This window comes from Coenobita brevimanus, chromosome 75 (genome assembly GCF_032717465.1).
Source record: "Coenobita brevimanus isolate Jiangsu-jjx chromosome 75, ASM3271746v2, whole genome shotgun sequence".
Lineage (NCBI taxonomy): Eukaryota > Metazoa > Arthropoda > Malacostraca > Decapoda > Coenobitidae > Coenobita > Coenobita brevimanus.
In genome coordinates, this window is record NC_137028.1 from 29,917,675 (window position 1) to 29,931,505 (window position 13,831).

Consider the following 13,831-nt stretch of genomic DNA (forward strand, 5'->3'; position numbering starts at 1 on the left):
CAGTTTTCAGACCTTTCTTACCTAGGTACGTGTTGTAGCATTATAAATCTCATTAATTTTAACCTCTCCTTATTCTCCAACGCTCCTCGCACCCCCTCCTCTCTCCTTCCCTAACTCCTCCTTTTTTTCCTCCATCCCCCCTTCCTCTTCCCTTTAACGTCCAGATCCCCTCCTCCTTTCCTCTTTCATCCTCTCTCTTCCTTATACTTTCCTTTCTCCAACACTTCTCTCCCTTTCTCCTCAGCCCCCGTCCCTTCCATAACCCCGTCCCTCAATACTTCTTTACCCTGTTTTCCTTTCCTTAACTTCCTACATCTCATTCTTTCAGCCACCTCCCCATTCTTCAGTCCTCTTCCATTCCTTCACCTCCCTCCCTCGTCTTTCTTCCACATCTTTACCTCCTTCCCTCGTCCTTTTTCAGCCTCTCCCATTCCTTTACCTACCCTTCCTCCGTCGTCATTTTTCCACCTTTCCCAGTCCTTCCTTTAACTCCATATGCCCTCTTTACTTCAGTCTCCTTTCTTACTTCCCCTTCTCTCCGCTCCCCTCCATCTCTCAACCTTCTGCCCTCCATCTCCTCTCATCCACTCACCCACCAAGTTCACACATCTTTTTTCCCCCACTTTTATCTGCTTATTTATTTTTATTAACTGTATTTATTTACGTATTTATTTTACAGATATTCCAACTCACATACTAAAGCTAATGTTTACGTTTCAGGTTGGAGCATAGGGTCCCATGACAACTCGACCCCTGGTGAGCTACTGATTACGTCTTCCAGTTCGGTACCCAGGCCTCTCTCTATCACCTCTCCATACCCTCTCAGCCTCCCTCTCACTACCCCTCTCTTTCCCCTCCCCTCTCTCTCTCTCTCTCTCTCATAAAACTATACTTAATGTAAGCTCCTCACATCATGAAAGGAAATTAAATAAAGCTCTTCTTGTAAATGCGCGCAGTCTACGTAATGAATTCTCTGATTTAGAGGCTCATGTTTTTAGTGAAGATTACAGTGTAATTGGTAGAACGGAATCGTGGCTGAATACTGAGCAAAGAGATTTTCTAGTGGAGTTTAATTTATCAGGCTATCGCATTTCCAGTAGTGAAAGGAAAGGCAGAACAGTTGGCGGTTTATTGTTATTTATCAAATCAGGATTCCATCCAGTCGTAATTACCAAGCCATCTACTGAAAACATAGACAGTATTTACACTGATCTTAGAAATGGCTCTCGTCATAAAATCACATTATTTTAAAATTTTTTATCATCCACCTGGACTGCCACTCAACATCGACGCTGAAATCTACAGCCAAATTGTTGTAATCTCCTGCATGCAAAGCTCTGCAATATTTGGCGATTATAATTTACCGGTTCTAAAATAGGAAGAAGCCCTATCCGGCACACAGGGTTAGTCTGATATACAAACTTGCCGGAAAGTTAATTGTATCAGTTTGTAAATTACGCAACATGCGGAGCTAACATCTTACATCTTGCATTAGCCACATCAGATAATTTAATGAATAGCGTTATTATAGGAGAAGAATTTAGTATGTGGTCATCGGATGGTTACATTTAACCTTAAATTCCACGAAGACAGTGACAAGGCCAGTTATGAGCCAGTGCTCAGCTAAAAAAGAGCTAATCTTAATAAATAAAAGGCAATTGCAGGTGCCAATGACTGGCATCCCATCATCGAAATTTTGGATATCAACGATGCACAGCATTCGTAACAGAAACTCTGAACAGACCAGATGAGTTATGTATTATAATGGACAACAGAGGGCCTGCCAAAATTCTACACCCAAATGGTCTAACTCCAATATTAAACACTGTCTGTTAGCAATAAGGAAAAAAATATAAGGTCACTAGGAATCAAAGTGATAATAACAAATATGGTGTCTTTCAGCTGAAAGCCAAAAAAATAATTATGAAAACACTTGAGACTCATATTGCTAATATCAGTAAATCAAATCACAAAGAATTTTTCAGCTTCGTCAGAAGCAAAAGGGTAATTTTTCCAACAATTGAACCCTTAATCACAGATAACGAAAAGCATACTGATGATGAAACTAAGATGGCAAGAATTCTGAAATATTTGTGTCAATATTAATAGTAGGAAATACAAGTAGGATTCCTACAGTTGCCCAGTTTTTATAGAAGAAGGTAACATAATCAATGATATTACAGTTTGTGAAAGAGATGTATGGCTTGTTATCAGTAAACGTGAGGTAAGTAAAACATCAGGGCCGGACAGTGTATCGTCACGCACATTAAAGGAACTACAGAATGTAATATCAAAACCTTTAACTGAACTTTTAAAGTTATCACTAAACAGCAGCAAAGTGCGACATTAGTGAAAACTTGCAAATATATCCCCAATATTAAAAGGAAATGTGACAAAGCACAACCAGAAAACTATCGCCCTATTAGTTTAACATCAGTGGTATGGAAATTGCTAGAAACTATTATCAGAGACAAGTTTGTGAAAAAGAAACAAACAATCTCGTCAAAGATTGCAACATGGTTTTCTGAGTAAGTGTTCTTACCTTACGAAGCTTCTGGAGTATTTCAACGATATAATGAACATGTGCAACGAGACTAACGGCCGTAGTCTTAAACTGTGGGAAGGTGTTCACCTTGCCCTATCCGTATCTTTTGGTAGTCATAACGCACGAAGGGGAGAGTGTTCCCAGGTGAAGGGGAGAGGATTACCCCAGCGTAATACTGGAATCCGCGGAGGGTCTCGTAGCACCCCTTCGCATGCCCCTTCGTCATATTATAGCAGCCTTATGCAAAGAAAACTCTGTAGAATTTGAAGGACCCTATGGTGTGTGTGGTGGGAATTTTATCTTAATGATAAAAACATCGTGTGAACAAAAAAATAAGAGTTTAATATTTTTATCGTTTTAAAAGACTTCACCGCTTCTCTGGAGATTGTTAATTTACGACGAGACGAAAACAGAGATACTGTATCCACTTCCATCTTATTTCTCAATATTTCTACCAAGCTGTTTATCAGATATGGTGGATGATACTTTCATAATTAGTTTGATTAGTACGTGAAATAATTTCTACATTAAGCCGAGTGCTACCTAAACAGACGACTGGTGCACAGCCAGTTAGTTTGAATTACGAAGTCTCATGTTTGCGTTTGGTGAGCTTTTGCAAGTCCGCACTATTTTGTTTTGGCTTGGCAGTATATTTCTGTGGTGTATTTTGGTGTGAGTTGAACGAATTTGGCTTTTGTTCTCGGTGTTCGTGATTGGTTTTCAAATTAACCCGCCCCCCTTGTCTTGGGGACTGGGATTTCGGAGTTCTGGGTGGGAAAAATGGCAAAAACAAGCATTTGGAGCAGAAATAGAGTCAAAATCGGTATGACCAGCCAAGGCGTATTCGTAGGGTTATTACTGATCGCATGAACCCACTTGAAGCTATATCTGACACCGAATATTTCCCGCGGTACAGGTTCTCCAAATCCTGTATGCATACTCTTATACGGAGTATTTAAGAACAAATGCCGGTCTTTAATAAGTGAAGAGGTAAGACTTGCAATCATTAATAGATTATACTGTGTGTGAATCTTAGAAACTGTCATATATATTTTTTTTTATTTTAGGATTTTGAATTTTAAAATAAATCAGTGTTACTAACTCTTTGCCACACGTACCCACACGAAGGGATGCGCCCTCCCGCTTTCAAGATTACGAATTACGTTGAAGGTGTGAGCTTCCACCTCGAGCGGGGTGCGGGAAAGGTAACCCGTGCCCTCAGTTTCAAGACTACGGGCGTAAATCCTTTGATGCTGGCTATCTTGAGTTTTAAAAGGCATTTGACAAAGTTCCTCACCAAATAATCCTTCAGTTGTTAAAGGCACATGTTTTCAGTAACAGCTTGCTCAGTCGGATCAAAAACTGGCTCACCGGATGAAAGGAGTGACTTGTAATAAATGGAAATAAATTAAATTGTCTAGACGTTACAAGTGGAGTGCCAAAGGGTTCATTGTTAATTGTTTTTATTTATATATTTGATACTGATAAAGGATTATTTTGTAAGAGTTCTGATTTTCTTCTTGATAAAACATAACAAAGCAGACACGGCATTGCAGAGGCAGGCAATTCAGAGAGATATAAACTGTTTTACTTGGCTCAAACATAGCAAACGAACTTCAGTATCAATAAATATAAGGTGCTAAACATTGGCAGCAAAAACGTGAGGGTCAGTTATAGCATCAATAATGTTCAAGTTGATAAACCATGAAAAACAAGAGTTAAGACAGCAAGTGATCTGAAACCAAGGCAGCCGTGTACAGAGGCTGTTAAACAAGCCAAAAATTTGACTGGATTCATAGGCAGAGCATTAAAACATAAACTGGAGTATATCGTCCTCACCATGTATAATAATTCCTTAGTATGCCCAAATTTAGAGTAATCCATGCAATTCTGTTCACGTTATTATGAAATTATAAAGAGAAGCTTCAGAGAGTACAGCAAAGGGTGGCGAAAGTGATACCAAGATTGAGAAATATACTATATGAATAAGGATTAGAAGGGTTGAAACTGCATTCCGTAACGCATATTATTGAGAGATTTAATTCCAGTATATAAAATCTTCAAAGGACATGATAATTTGGCTGTTGAAAAGCGGTTCACAGTAAATCAAACGAATTATACTACAGGCAATGGATATAAAATCCTTGGTAAACGTTTCTACCCACACAAACATTTCTTCACTAGAGTTATAAATTCATGGAACAAGTTGTCTCCTTATATTGTTAAATGTTATACAGTACTAACATTAAAAACCGTTTATATATGTTTTTGTTTTCTAATCCCCAGCCAAGCATATTCACTTCTGAATAAGACTTTTATGAACTAAAATGTCTTGCAGTTAAAAACATGAAGGACGAACCAGTAACCATAAAACACCAGAATGTTCCTTAAGCTGACTAGACGTGATTCCCTAACAGTTTAAAATGTTAAGAATATGATTTCCTTTCATCCTTTCCTATGAATTTCCATGTCCGCTTTTTCATGTTGCATGGTGTTCCTTTTCATTCCTGCCGGCTTCAGCCGGAGATTTTGGTGGGTCTGGGGGGAGCCTTCCTGCTTTCCTAGCCTTGTCTTTGACAGATAGAATAGTACGTTAGTTATAACCTACCCTGTAACAAACAGCCTCGAAGGACCAATAGGTTTGTTGCTGTTTGCATTCCTTTGTTCTCTCTCTCTCTCTCTCTCTCTCTCTCTCTCTCTCTCTCTCTCTCTCTCTCTCTCTCTCTCTCTTAGATAGATGACAGATAGATAGATTGATTGATATAGTAATATACGGTGTATAGATAATACAATTGTTTCATATAATTAGATAGACTAAAATTATAGATAAATATATATTAATTTATGTATATTTACAGACAAATACGGTCGTATATTTGCAAATTTATTTATTTATTTAAATAACACACACCATCACTAATTGACTGGAACATGAGCTACGTCGAAAATCCAAGAGAGAGAGAGAGAGAGAGAGAGAGAGAGAGAGAGAGAGGGCGGTTACATTACCAAATTTAATTTCCAAGGAATAACAGAACCCAAATAGTGCTGGATATGAAGAGAAAATGAAATGAGAGAGAGAGAGAGAGAGAGAGAGAGGAGTTGCATTACCAAAATTAACTTCTAAGAAATAACAGAACCCAAATAGTGCTGGATATGAAGAGAAAATGAAATGGAAGACGAGAGATAGACAGACAGAAGGACAGACAGAAATAAGAGGCCCACTAACAAATGTAGGATGACAAAAAAGGGTAGAAATGCACCGTTGAGACAGAAAATTTCAGAAACACTGATTACAGACGGACAGACTGAAAACAATATCAGCCTCGCTAATTATGGGTGGTAATAATGTAGATTAACAAAGACAGAAGCAGACAAAAGGAAAAATTCTGTTGGCCACTCTGTTAAATAGGAAGGAAAACACAGACTCCCAAGACAGACAGGTTTAAAAAATTGAAGATCATTAGATAGACACGAATAGACAGACAGAAGACAGACAGACAGACAGACAGCTCGAAAGACAGATGAACAGACAGATTGAGAGTTACTAAGAAGGAGACATACGAAGGAACGCAGACAGTTTACGATGCTTTAAAAGTGAAGAGCAGGCAGACAGACATACACACAGGCAGAGAGAGAACAGAAGAACATAGAGAAAAGAGTGCATGAAGGGAAAAAGCTAATGTATGATACGAGACAGACATAAAAGAACAGGTAGACAGATATAAACGCATAGGGAAGTGAGAGAAAAAGGATGAGACAGTGTGCCAAAAACAGACATATAGACAGAAACACAAGCAGACAAAACGACAACATACAGACAAACAGACATGAGGGAGCGACAAAAAGAGAGAAGCACAGGAGACAAGAGTGACAGAGAGAGAGAGAGAAGCACAGACATACAGACATGAGGGAGTGACAGAAAGAGAGAAGCCAGATGGAGTGAGAATAACAGATTTGGAGATATTAAGAAAATAGTGAGCAGTGGGTAAGAAGGTTATTAAATATGATGAAGTGTTGAGAGAGAGAAAGAGAGAGAGAGAGAGAGAGAGAGAGAGAGAGAATGAGGGGGGGGGAGAAAATTATGAGAAAATGTGGCGTGGATAAAGGTAGAAGTATAAGGAAAGAAGGGCAGGAGGGGATAAATGGGAGGAGAGGGAGGGTGAGAGGGCATAGGGAAGAAGAGGGGAGGTGAAGGGGTAAGGAGGAAGGGAATGGAAAAGAGAGAAAGATAAAAATCGAGAAAAAGGAATGGACGACTAAGAAGAATGGAGGAGGGATAGAGAGGAATGGAGGTGAATGAGTAGTAGAGGTAAGGAGAGAGAAAGAATGTGAGAGGGATGGGGATACGTGTAAAGAAGCAGGAGGGAGGGAAGGAAGGAGAGAGGGAGGGAGGAGTGGAAAGGATACGAGAAAGGAGAGAAGTGTCATAGAAGGAGAAAGATGAAAGATGTAGGGGGAAATTGTAAACAAGGGGAAAGAGGGGAGGACGGAGGGGGAAAGTGACATGAAAGAGAGGGCAAATAGATGGAGGAGTAAATGAGAGGGAAAGGAAGAATGGACAATAAAGGAAGAAGATAGAGGTAGCGAGATATAGTGAAGAGAGTTGGGGCGGGGAGGGAGGTGGATGAGGGAGGTACGAGAGGATGGAAGGCCGTAAACAATGTAAGAAGGTTTTGGGAAGTTGGAGGACGAGGCGAGAAGATGAAGCAAGTGTGTGTGTGTGTGTGTGTGTGTGTGTGTGTGTGTGTGTGTGTGTGTGTGTGTATATGTGTGTGTGTGTGTGTGTGTGTGTGTGTGTGTGTGAGAGAGAGAGAGAGAGAGAGAGAGAGAGTTACGGAGATATAGTGAGAGCGATCTATCTATCTATCTATCTATCTATCTATCTATCTATATATATATATATATATATACCTAGGCTGCTTTCCCCAAGGAAAGGGAGGTAGCCGAGACAGCACGACACACTCCCAATTTACTCATCCATTCAAACAAAGTCATTCGCAACTTAGCCCCAAAGGGGAGAAGGGACAGATCCTCACCGCACCACACTGCACAAGGGTCAACTGCGCAGTGCAATCAGTGACATCCGCAGCAGGGACCGACAGCAGAGCTGGTTTACCCCTGCCACATCATATTAGACCCATCCCCTTACCCGCACCTGACCTGACTAGCTGATCAGACCAAATGCGGGACAATATCCCCTCAGGGCTGCGTCATCATTTATTCAATCACAATTTCTCTCTATTTATTTCTGTCACACACAGTCACTCTTCCTTGCTCAACAGACATCCCTCTCGCATCCAGGGCTCTCTTCACACTGTCCATCAATCCTATTCGTGGTCTTCCTCTCAGCCTTGCACCTCTCACATCAGATCTAGTTATCTTTTTCACCAATCGCTCATTATGCATTCTCTCCATATGCCCAGACCATCGCAACACCCTCTGCTCAACTCCACCAGGCATCTCCCGAACAACTCCAATTCTCCTTCGCACTTCATCATTTCGCACTCGATCCATACGCATCACTCCACACATACTCCTTAGACACCTCATCTCCATTACATTCAAACTTTTCCTCTCTGCTACACCCATATTCCATGTTTCAGCCCCATATAACGCAGTCGGTACCACAACACCCTCATACAGCCTTCTCTTTACATCCATTCTAATTGAACGACATCTAAACAGTTTTTTCATTCCTCCCAGCACCTTTCCTACTTCATTCATTCTAAACTTCACTTCTGCGTCTATTCTTTCATCCACAGCAACATGTGACCCTAAATATTTAAACCACTCTACCTCCTCAAGCAACTAGCCATTCAAAACTATATTCATCCTCCTACCATCTACCAACCTCATACACTGTCATCACTTTACTATTATTCTCATTTACTCTCAATATCCTCCTTTCACACACCCTTCCAAACTCCTCTGCCAACCGTCTTAATCTCTCCTCTGAATCAGCCACCAGTGCAGTATCATCTGCAAACAGCAGCTGCTTCAGATTCCACTCTCCACCATCAACATTCACCAGACTCAGACATCCACCTAAATCTCTTGCATTCACCTCCCTTACAACACCATCCATATAAATATTAAACAACCAAGGCGACATCACACATCCCTGTCGCAGCCCCACTCTCACGGGAAACCAATCACTCACAGCATTTCTCACTCTTACACACGCTGTAATATGTACATAAAAACTTTTCACCCCTTTTAGTAACCTACCATCAAGTCCACACAATTTTAAAACAGTCCACAATGCCTCCCTATCAATTCCATCATACGCTTTCTCTAAATCCATGAATGCCCAGGACACATCCTTGCCTTTCGCTAAATACTTTTCACACACTTGTCTCACAGCAAACCCCTGATCTACGCTTCCCCTCCCTCTCCTAAAGCCACACTGCTCATCACCAATCACTCCCTCTGTACCCTCTCTAACTCTCATAATTAACACTCTGCCATAAACTTTACCTACAACATTCAACAGACTTATACCCCTATAGCTAGTACATTCATACTTATCACCCTTGCCTTTATACAACGGGACCACACAAGCACTTGCCCAGTCAATTGGCACCATACCTTTCACAAAGTACACATTCAACAATCTTACTAACCAATCAACAATAGTCACCCCACCACCCTTCAGGCATTCCACAGCACACCCATCCATACCTACAGCTTTCCCTGTTTTCATCTCCTTTACTGCCTTCTCCACTTCCTCCTTCGTGATCAAAGAATCATTCAACTCTCCCAACACATTTATTCCTTGCACCCTTCCATCCGCCACAATCTCAGCCACCCTTTCCTCCTCTACATTTAACAATCTTTCAAAATACTCTGCCCATCTCTTCCTTACTGCATCCATCTCAGTTAACATCCTTCCATCCTCTGCTTTTACTTGGTCTTCCTTCCCAGACTCTCCCTTTCGTACCTTTTTCACCTTCCAGAACATTTTGTTATTCTGTTGAAAATTCTCAGTCAGCCGCCTACCCCACCTCTCATCTGCTGCCACTTTAGCATCACGCACAGCCCTTCTCGCCCTATTCCTCTTTTCCTTACACCTCTCATCTGACACCTCATCCTTCCTCTGCAGCCACACTTCATATGCACGTCTCTTCTCAGCCACAGCCATACTTACTTCCTCGCACCACCATTCACTTCCTTTCCTTATACCACCACCCAGACGTCTCACATCACACACCTCTTCTGCATGCCCCACCACAGCACTCTTAAACAACTGCCATTCCTCCTCCACACTGCCATTTTCCTGATCTTTCACTGCGTTCCACTCATCTTTCAATTTCTCCTGATACTCTATCTTTTTCTCTCTTTTATCCAATTCACTCACTTTCAAAACCTCCCTGCCACACCTAACCCTCCTAGCTCTCACCCATCTCTTACCTACTCTTAACTTTCCCTCCACCAGGTAGTGGTTAGACATACCTCCGCCCTCCCCTCTCAGAACTCTCACATCCAACAATCTTCCTATTACATTCCTGGACACAACCACATAGTCCATCAAAGCTCTATCAACAACCCTTGCACCCCCCTGTCTCACCCATGTATGCTTATAATTATCTTTCTTCTCAAACAGCGTATTTCCAATCACCATCTCTCACGCAACACACATCCCTATCATTCGTTCCCCATTTTCATTTCTTCCAGGCACACCATGCATACCAACTACACCTTCAACTGCTACATTTCCCACTTTAGCATTCAGATCTCCCATCATTCCCACATTCACATTCGCTCCAAAACTCTGCAGACACTCATCAACATCATTCCAGAAAGGCTCCCTCTCTTCTTCATCTCTTTCACTACCAGGCCCATATGCACTCACAAACACCCACAACTCACGTTCAGATTTCGCTTTCACCCACATCAGTCTCGATGACACCTCCTGCCATTCAATCACACACTGCTGTTCTTCCGGGCTCACTAACAAGGCCATACCTTCTCTTGCCCTTCCTCTATCAATACCTGACAATCTTCCATTCACACTTCCAAACATAGACTTACCCTTCCCTTTCATCTCCGTTTCACTCAAAGCTAACACATCCAACTTTCTTCTAACGAACACTCTCCCAATCTCCTCCCTTTTAGCCTCAATCGTACTACATCCACGCACATTCATAGACCCAATCTTCAGGGTACGGGGATAACTCAATCCCCCATCCCTTTCTCTGGCCTGTCTCTTTTTAGGAACTAAAAACAGAGGAAGGGGTCCCTAGTCCCCTCACCCCGCCCCTTTTAGTCTCCTTTTACGACACGCAGGGAATACGGTGGCAGTATTCATCCTAACACAACCTGGCCGCAGAGTAGTAGCACCACTCCATAGTGCGGCCAGATTGTGACACCCCCGCCACAGGGGGGGACACAATATATATATATATATATATATATATATATATATATATATATATATATATATATATATACATATCTCTATATATATATATACATAGAGAGAGAGAGAGAGAGAGAGAGAGAGAGAGAGAGAGAGAGAGAGGTGGGGGAAGACAAAGAAATCTGGAGTGGAAAATACAATCCAGACGGAGTAAACACGGTGACCTGAATAAAATAGGGCAGAATGAAACCAAAGGAAAATATAATGCTAGTGAAAATAAGGAAGATGTAGTATACGAGTATGTACAGTTGGACAAAGTAAAGTGATGAGAACAACCTACATAAGAGAGTGTAAAAGAATGTGGGACGCATATGAATGAGGCGGAAACGTATAATATATTGAGAGAAAAAGAAACTGACGGAATTAAATGAAGAGGTAAACTTAGCGTATAAGCTAGGAAAAGGAAGGATGAACTATTAAGGGATAAAGCAGATTTAAAGAAAAAAAAAGGAAAGGAATGGAATGCTGTGGAATGAAATTTAAGAGGAAGAAGGGTGGTGAAGGTACATAAAGGGTAATTTATTGATATCCTCAAATAATTTCGCTTATATCCCTCCTCCTGCTAGGTTAGTTATAGTGGCTTCGTTATAGTGTCTCAGGAATATATGAGGAAGATGGAATAGTCTTACATGAATCTAATTTAAACTTGCTTGTGCAGAAAAAAAAAAAATGAGAGCAAGAAAAGGAAAAGGATATGTGAAAGAGAATGCGCCAAGATGTAGGCGAGGTGGATTTGTGGCCCAGTTAGTCTTCTGGGATGTTGTGAATAAGAGAGCCCATAAACCTGAGCTGGATGTCGTGGGAGGGGATGGAATATCATAAGTTACTGCATTCTTATGGATGACACAAGATTTTATTCAGCTAAGGATGACGGGTTTAATTTATACATCATTTACTAAGAGGACCGCTATGTCTTATGGTATATTTTTTACTGTCAGCTGACTTCATGCTGCTAAGTATATCTTAACCACGATGGGACTGCCGAACATACCTAATATCTATTTCCTGTCTTAGCCGTGATTCATTTTCCCAGGCAGGACGAGGCAAGAGGAGTACAGAATCTTCCAGGACCTCTAGTTCCTCCTACCCAAACACCTCCAGGTTACCACGGTTATCGATTGTAAATATATCTGAGAATCCCACCCTAAGGAGTACGGGTCATTTTATCTACTATTCTCGCCAGTGCCGGGAGATTTTGATTCCACTTCCTCGTCATAAACTGATAAAAAAAAAAAAAAAGTATATACAGCAATTTCGAAATGATAGCCCATAAAATTGAATTGGATGTCGTAAAAAGGGAATGAAATACCACCCTATCATCTTCGCTGAGAATATGAGAAAATGATACGTCAGACCTGTGTTCTTTTCTCTTTTCTTTTCATTTTCTCAGTCTTGCTAACATCGGATGATTTAAGTCAGTTCAGGGGAGACCGAGTTGTGATGGGGTTGGAGCAGGCCTATAGTCTCGTAGGTTATGGAGGCTCCTCAAACCTCTTCCTCAGTGATTTGTTTTTATGTATGACAGGTTAATATCCATTTGATGGTATGTATGTAAAGAAGTAAAGCGATATTAGAAGAATTTACGTAAAATAAAACAGTAAGGTGTAATAAGTAAATAAATTGCAAAGGGAAAGGTGTAAGGAAGCTTCTTCAACCGACGAGAATAGGGGCCTAAGCCAACTCCTTCAGCCCGGTGACGAGTGCTTCTTATTCTGGCTAAATTCAGACGATTTTATTCAGCATCGGGAAGACTTTTCGAACTGGAGGGGTCAAACGCGGCATTATTGACACGTTCAGAACAAGCCATCCTTCCTGAGCTGAATAAAACCGTCTTGAAGTAACAGTGATAAGCCATAAAGAGCAGGCTTGGTATTGAGGGGCTTTTTCCTCCAAATACCATGGCACCATCTTTCCTCTTACTCTCGCCATCGATCAACGACTTTTCTTCGTTTCACTCAATTTAAAGCGGATATTTTGTAGGACAGACATTAGGTGCTGTGGACTACGATAGCCTAGCCTCGGACCCCTATACCTCGGATGTTACCCTTTTTTATCATTATCTTCATCGTCATCAACATCATTATTACCATCATTTTCATCATCATTAGTCCAGCTACCAATGGGATAAGCTTAAAATGATTATAGAAGTAGTGGTAGCAGTAGCAGTGGCAATAGTAGTAGTAGTAGCAGTGGTAGTAGTAGTAGCAGTAATAATAATAATAATAATAATAATAATAATAATAATAATAATAGCAACAGCAGCATCAACTGTAATACAATAACGTTAAAAAATGGTAACAATCAGATTAACAACAGCATCACTAGAAATTACTCAGAGGTAAACATCATAAACCACATTAGCGAAAATAACAGTATATATAAAAGATCTCCTCGGCTTATCCAAAAAGAAATCTTCCAGTCTGTTCAGGAACCATGATAAGAAATGAGATGCAAGACGAGAGAGAGAGAGAGAGAGAGAGAGAGAGAGAGTCGTATTATCTCTCTCCCTGCTGTAATTCTTCCATCAAAGAATGACCCAGATTTTCGTCCTTTCCTCGTTCATTTCCCGCAGCTCGTTCGCAGAATAAGACAATACTACGGCACTGCATCCTTTCCTTGGCACTTCCTCGTGACTAGCAGTTGGTACTTGTATTAATCTCTTGTTATTGTTCATTATTTTAGATGGAGCGGCGTCAGTATTAGCCAGAATTAAAGTGAAAGGAAATTAGTTGACATGAGAGGCAGGGGAATTTCAATGTATCCTAATATCGTAAAACTAAATATCCAAAGGAAATGGAGGGCTTCAGTCAGATGGTGTGTGTGTGTGTGTGTGTGTGTGTGTGAGAGAGAGAGAGAGAGAGAGAGAG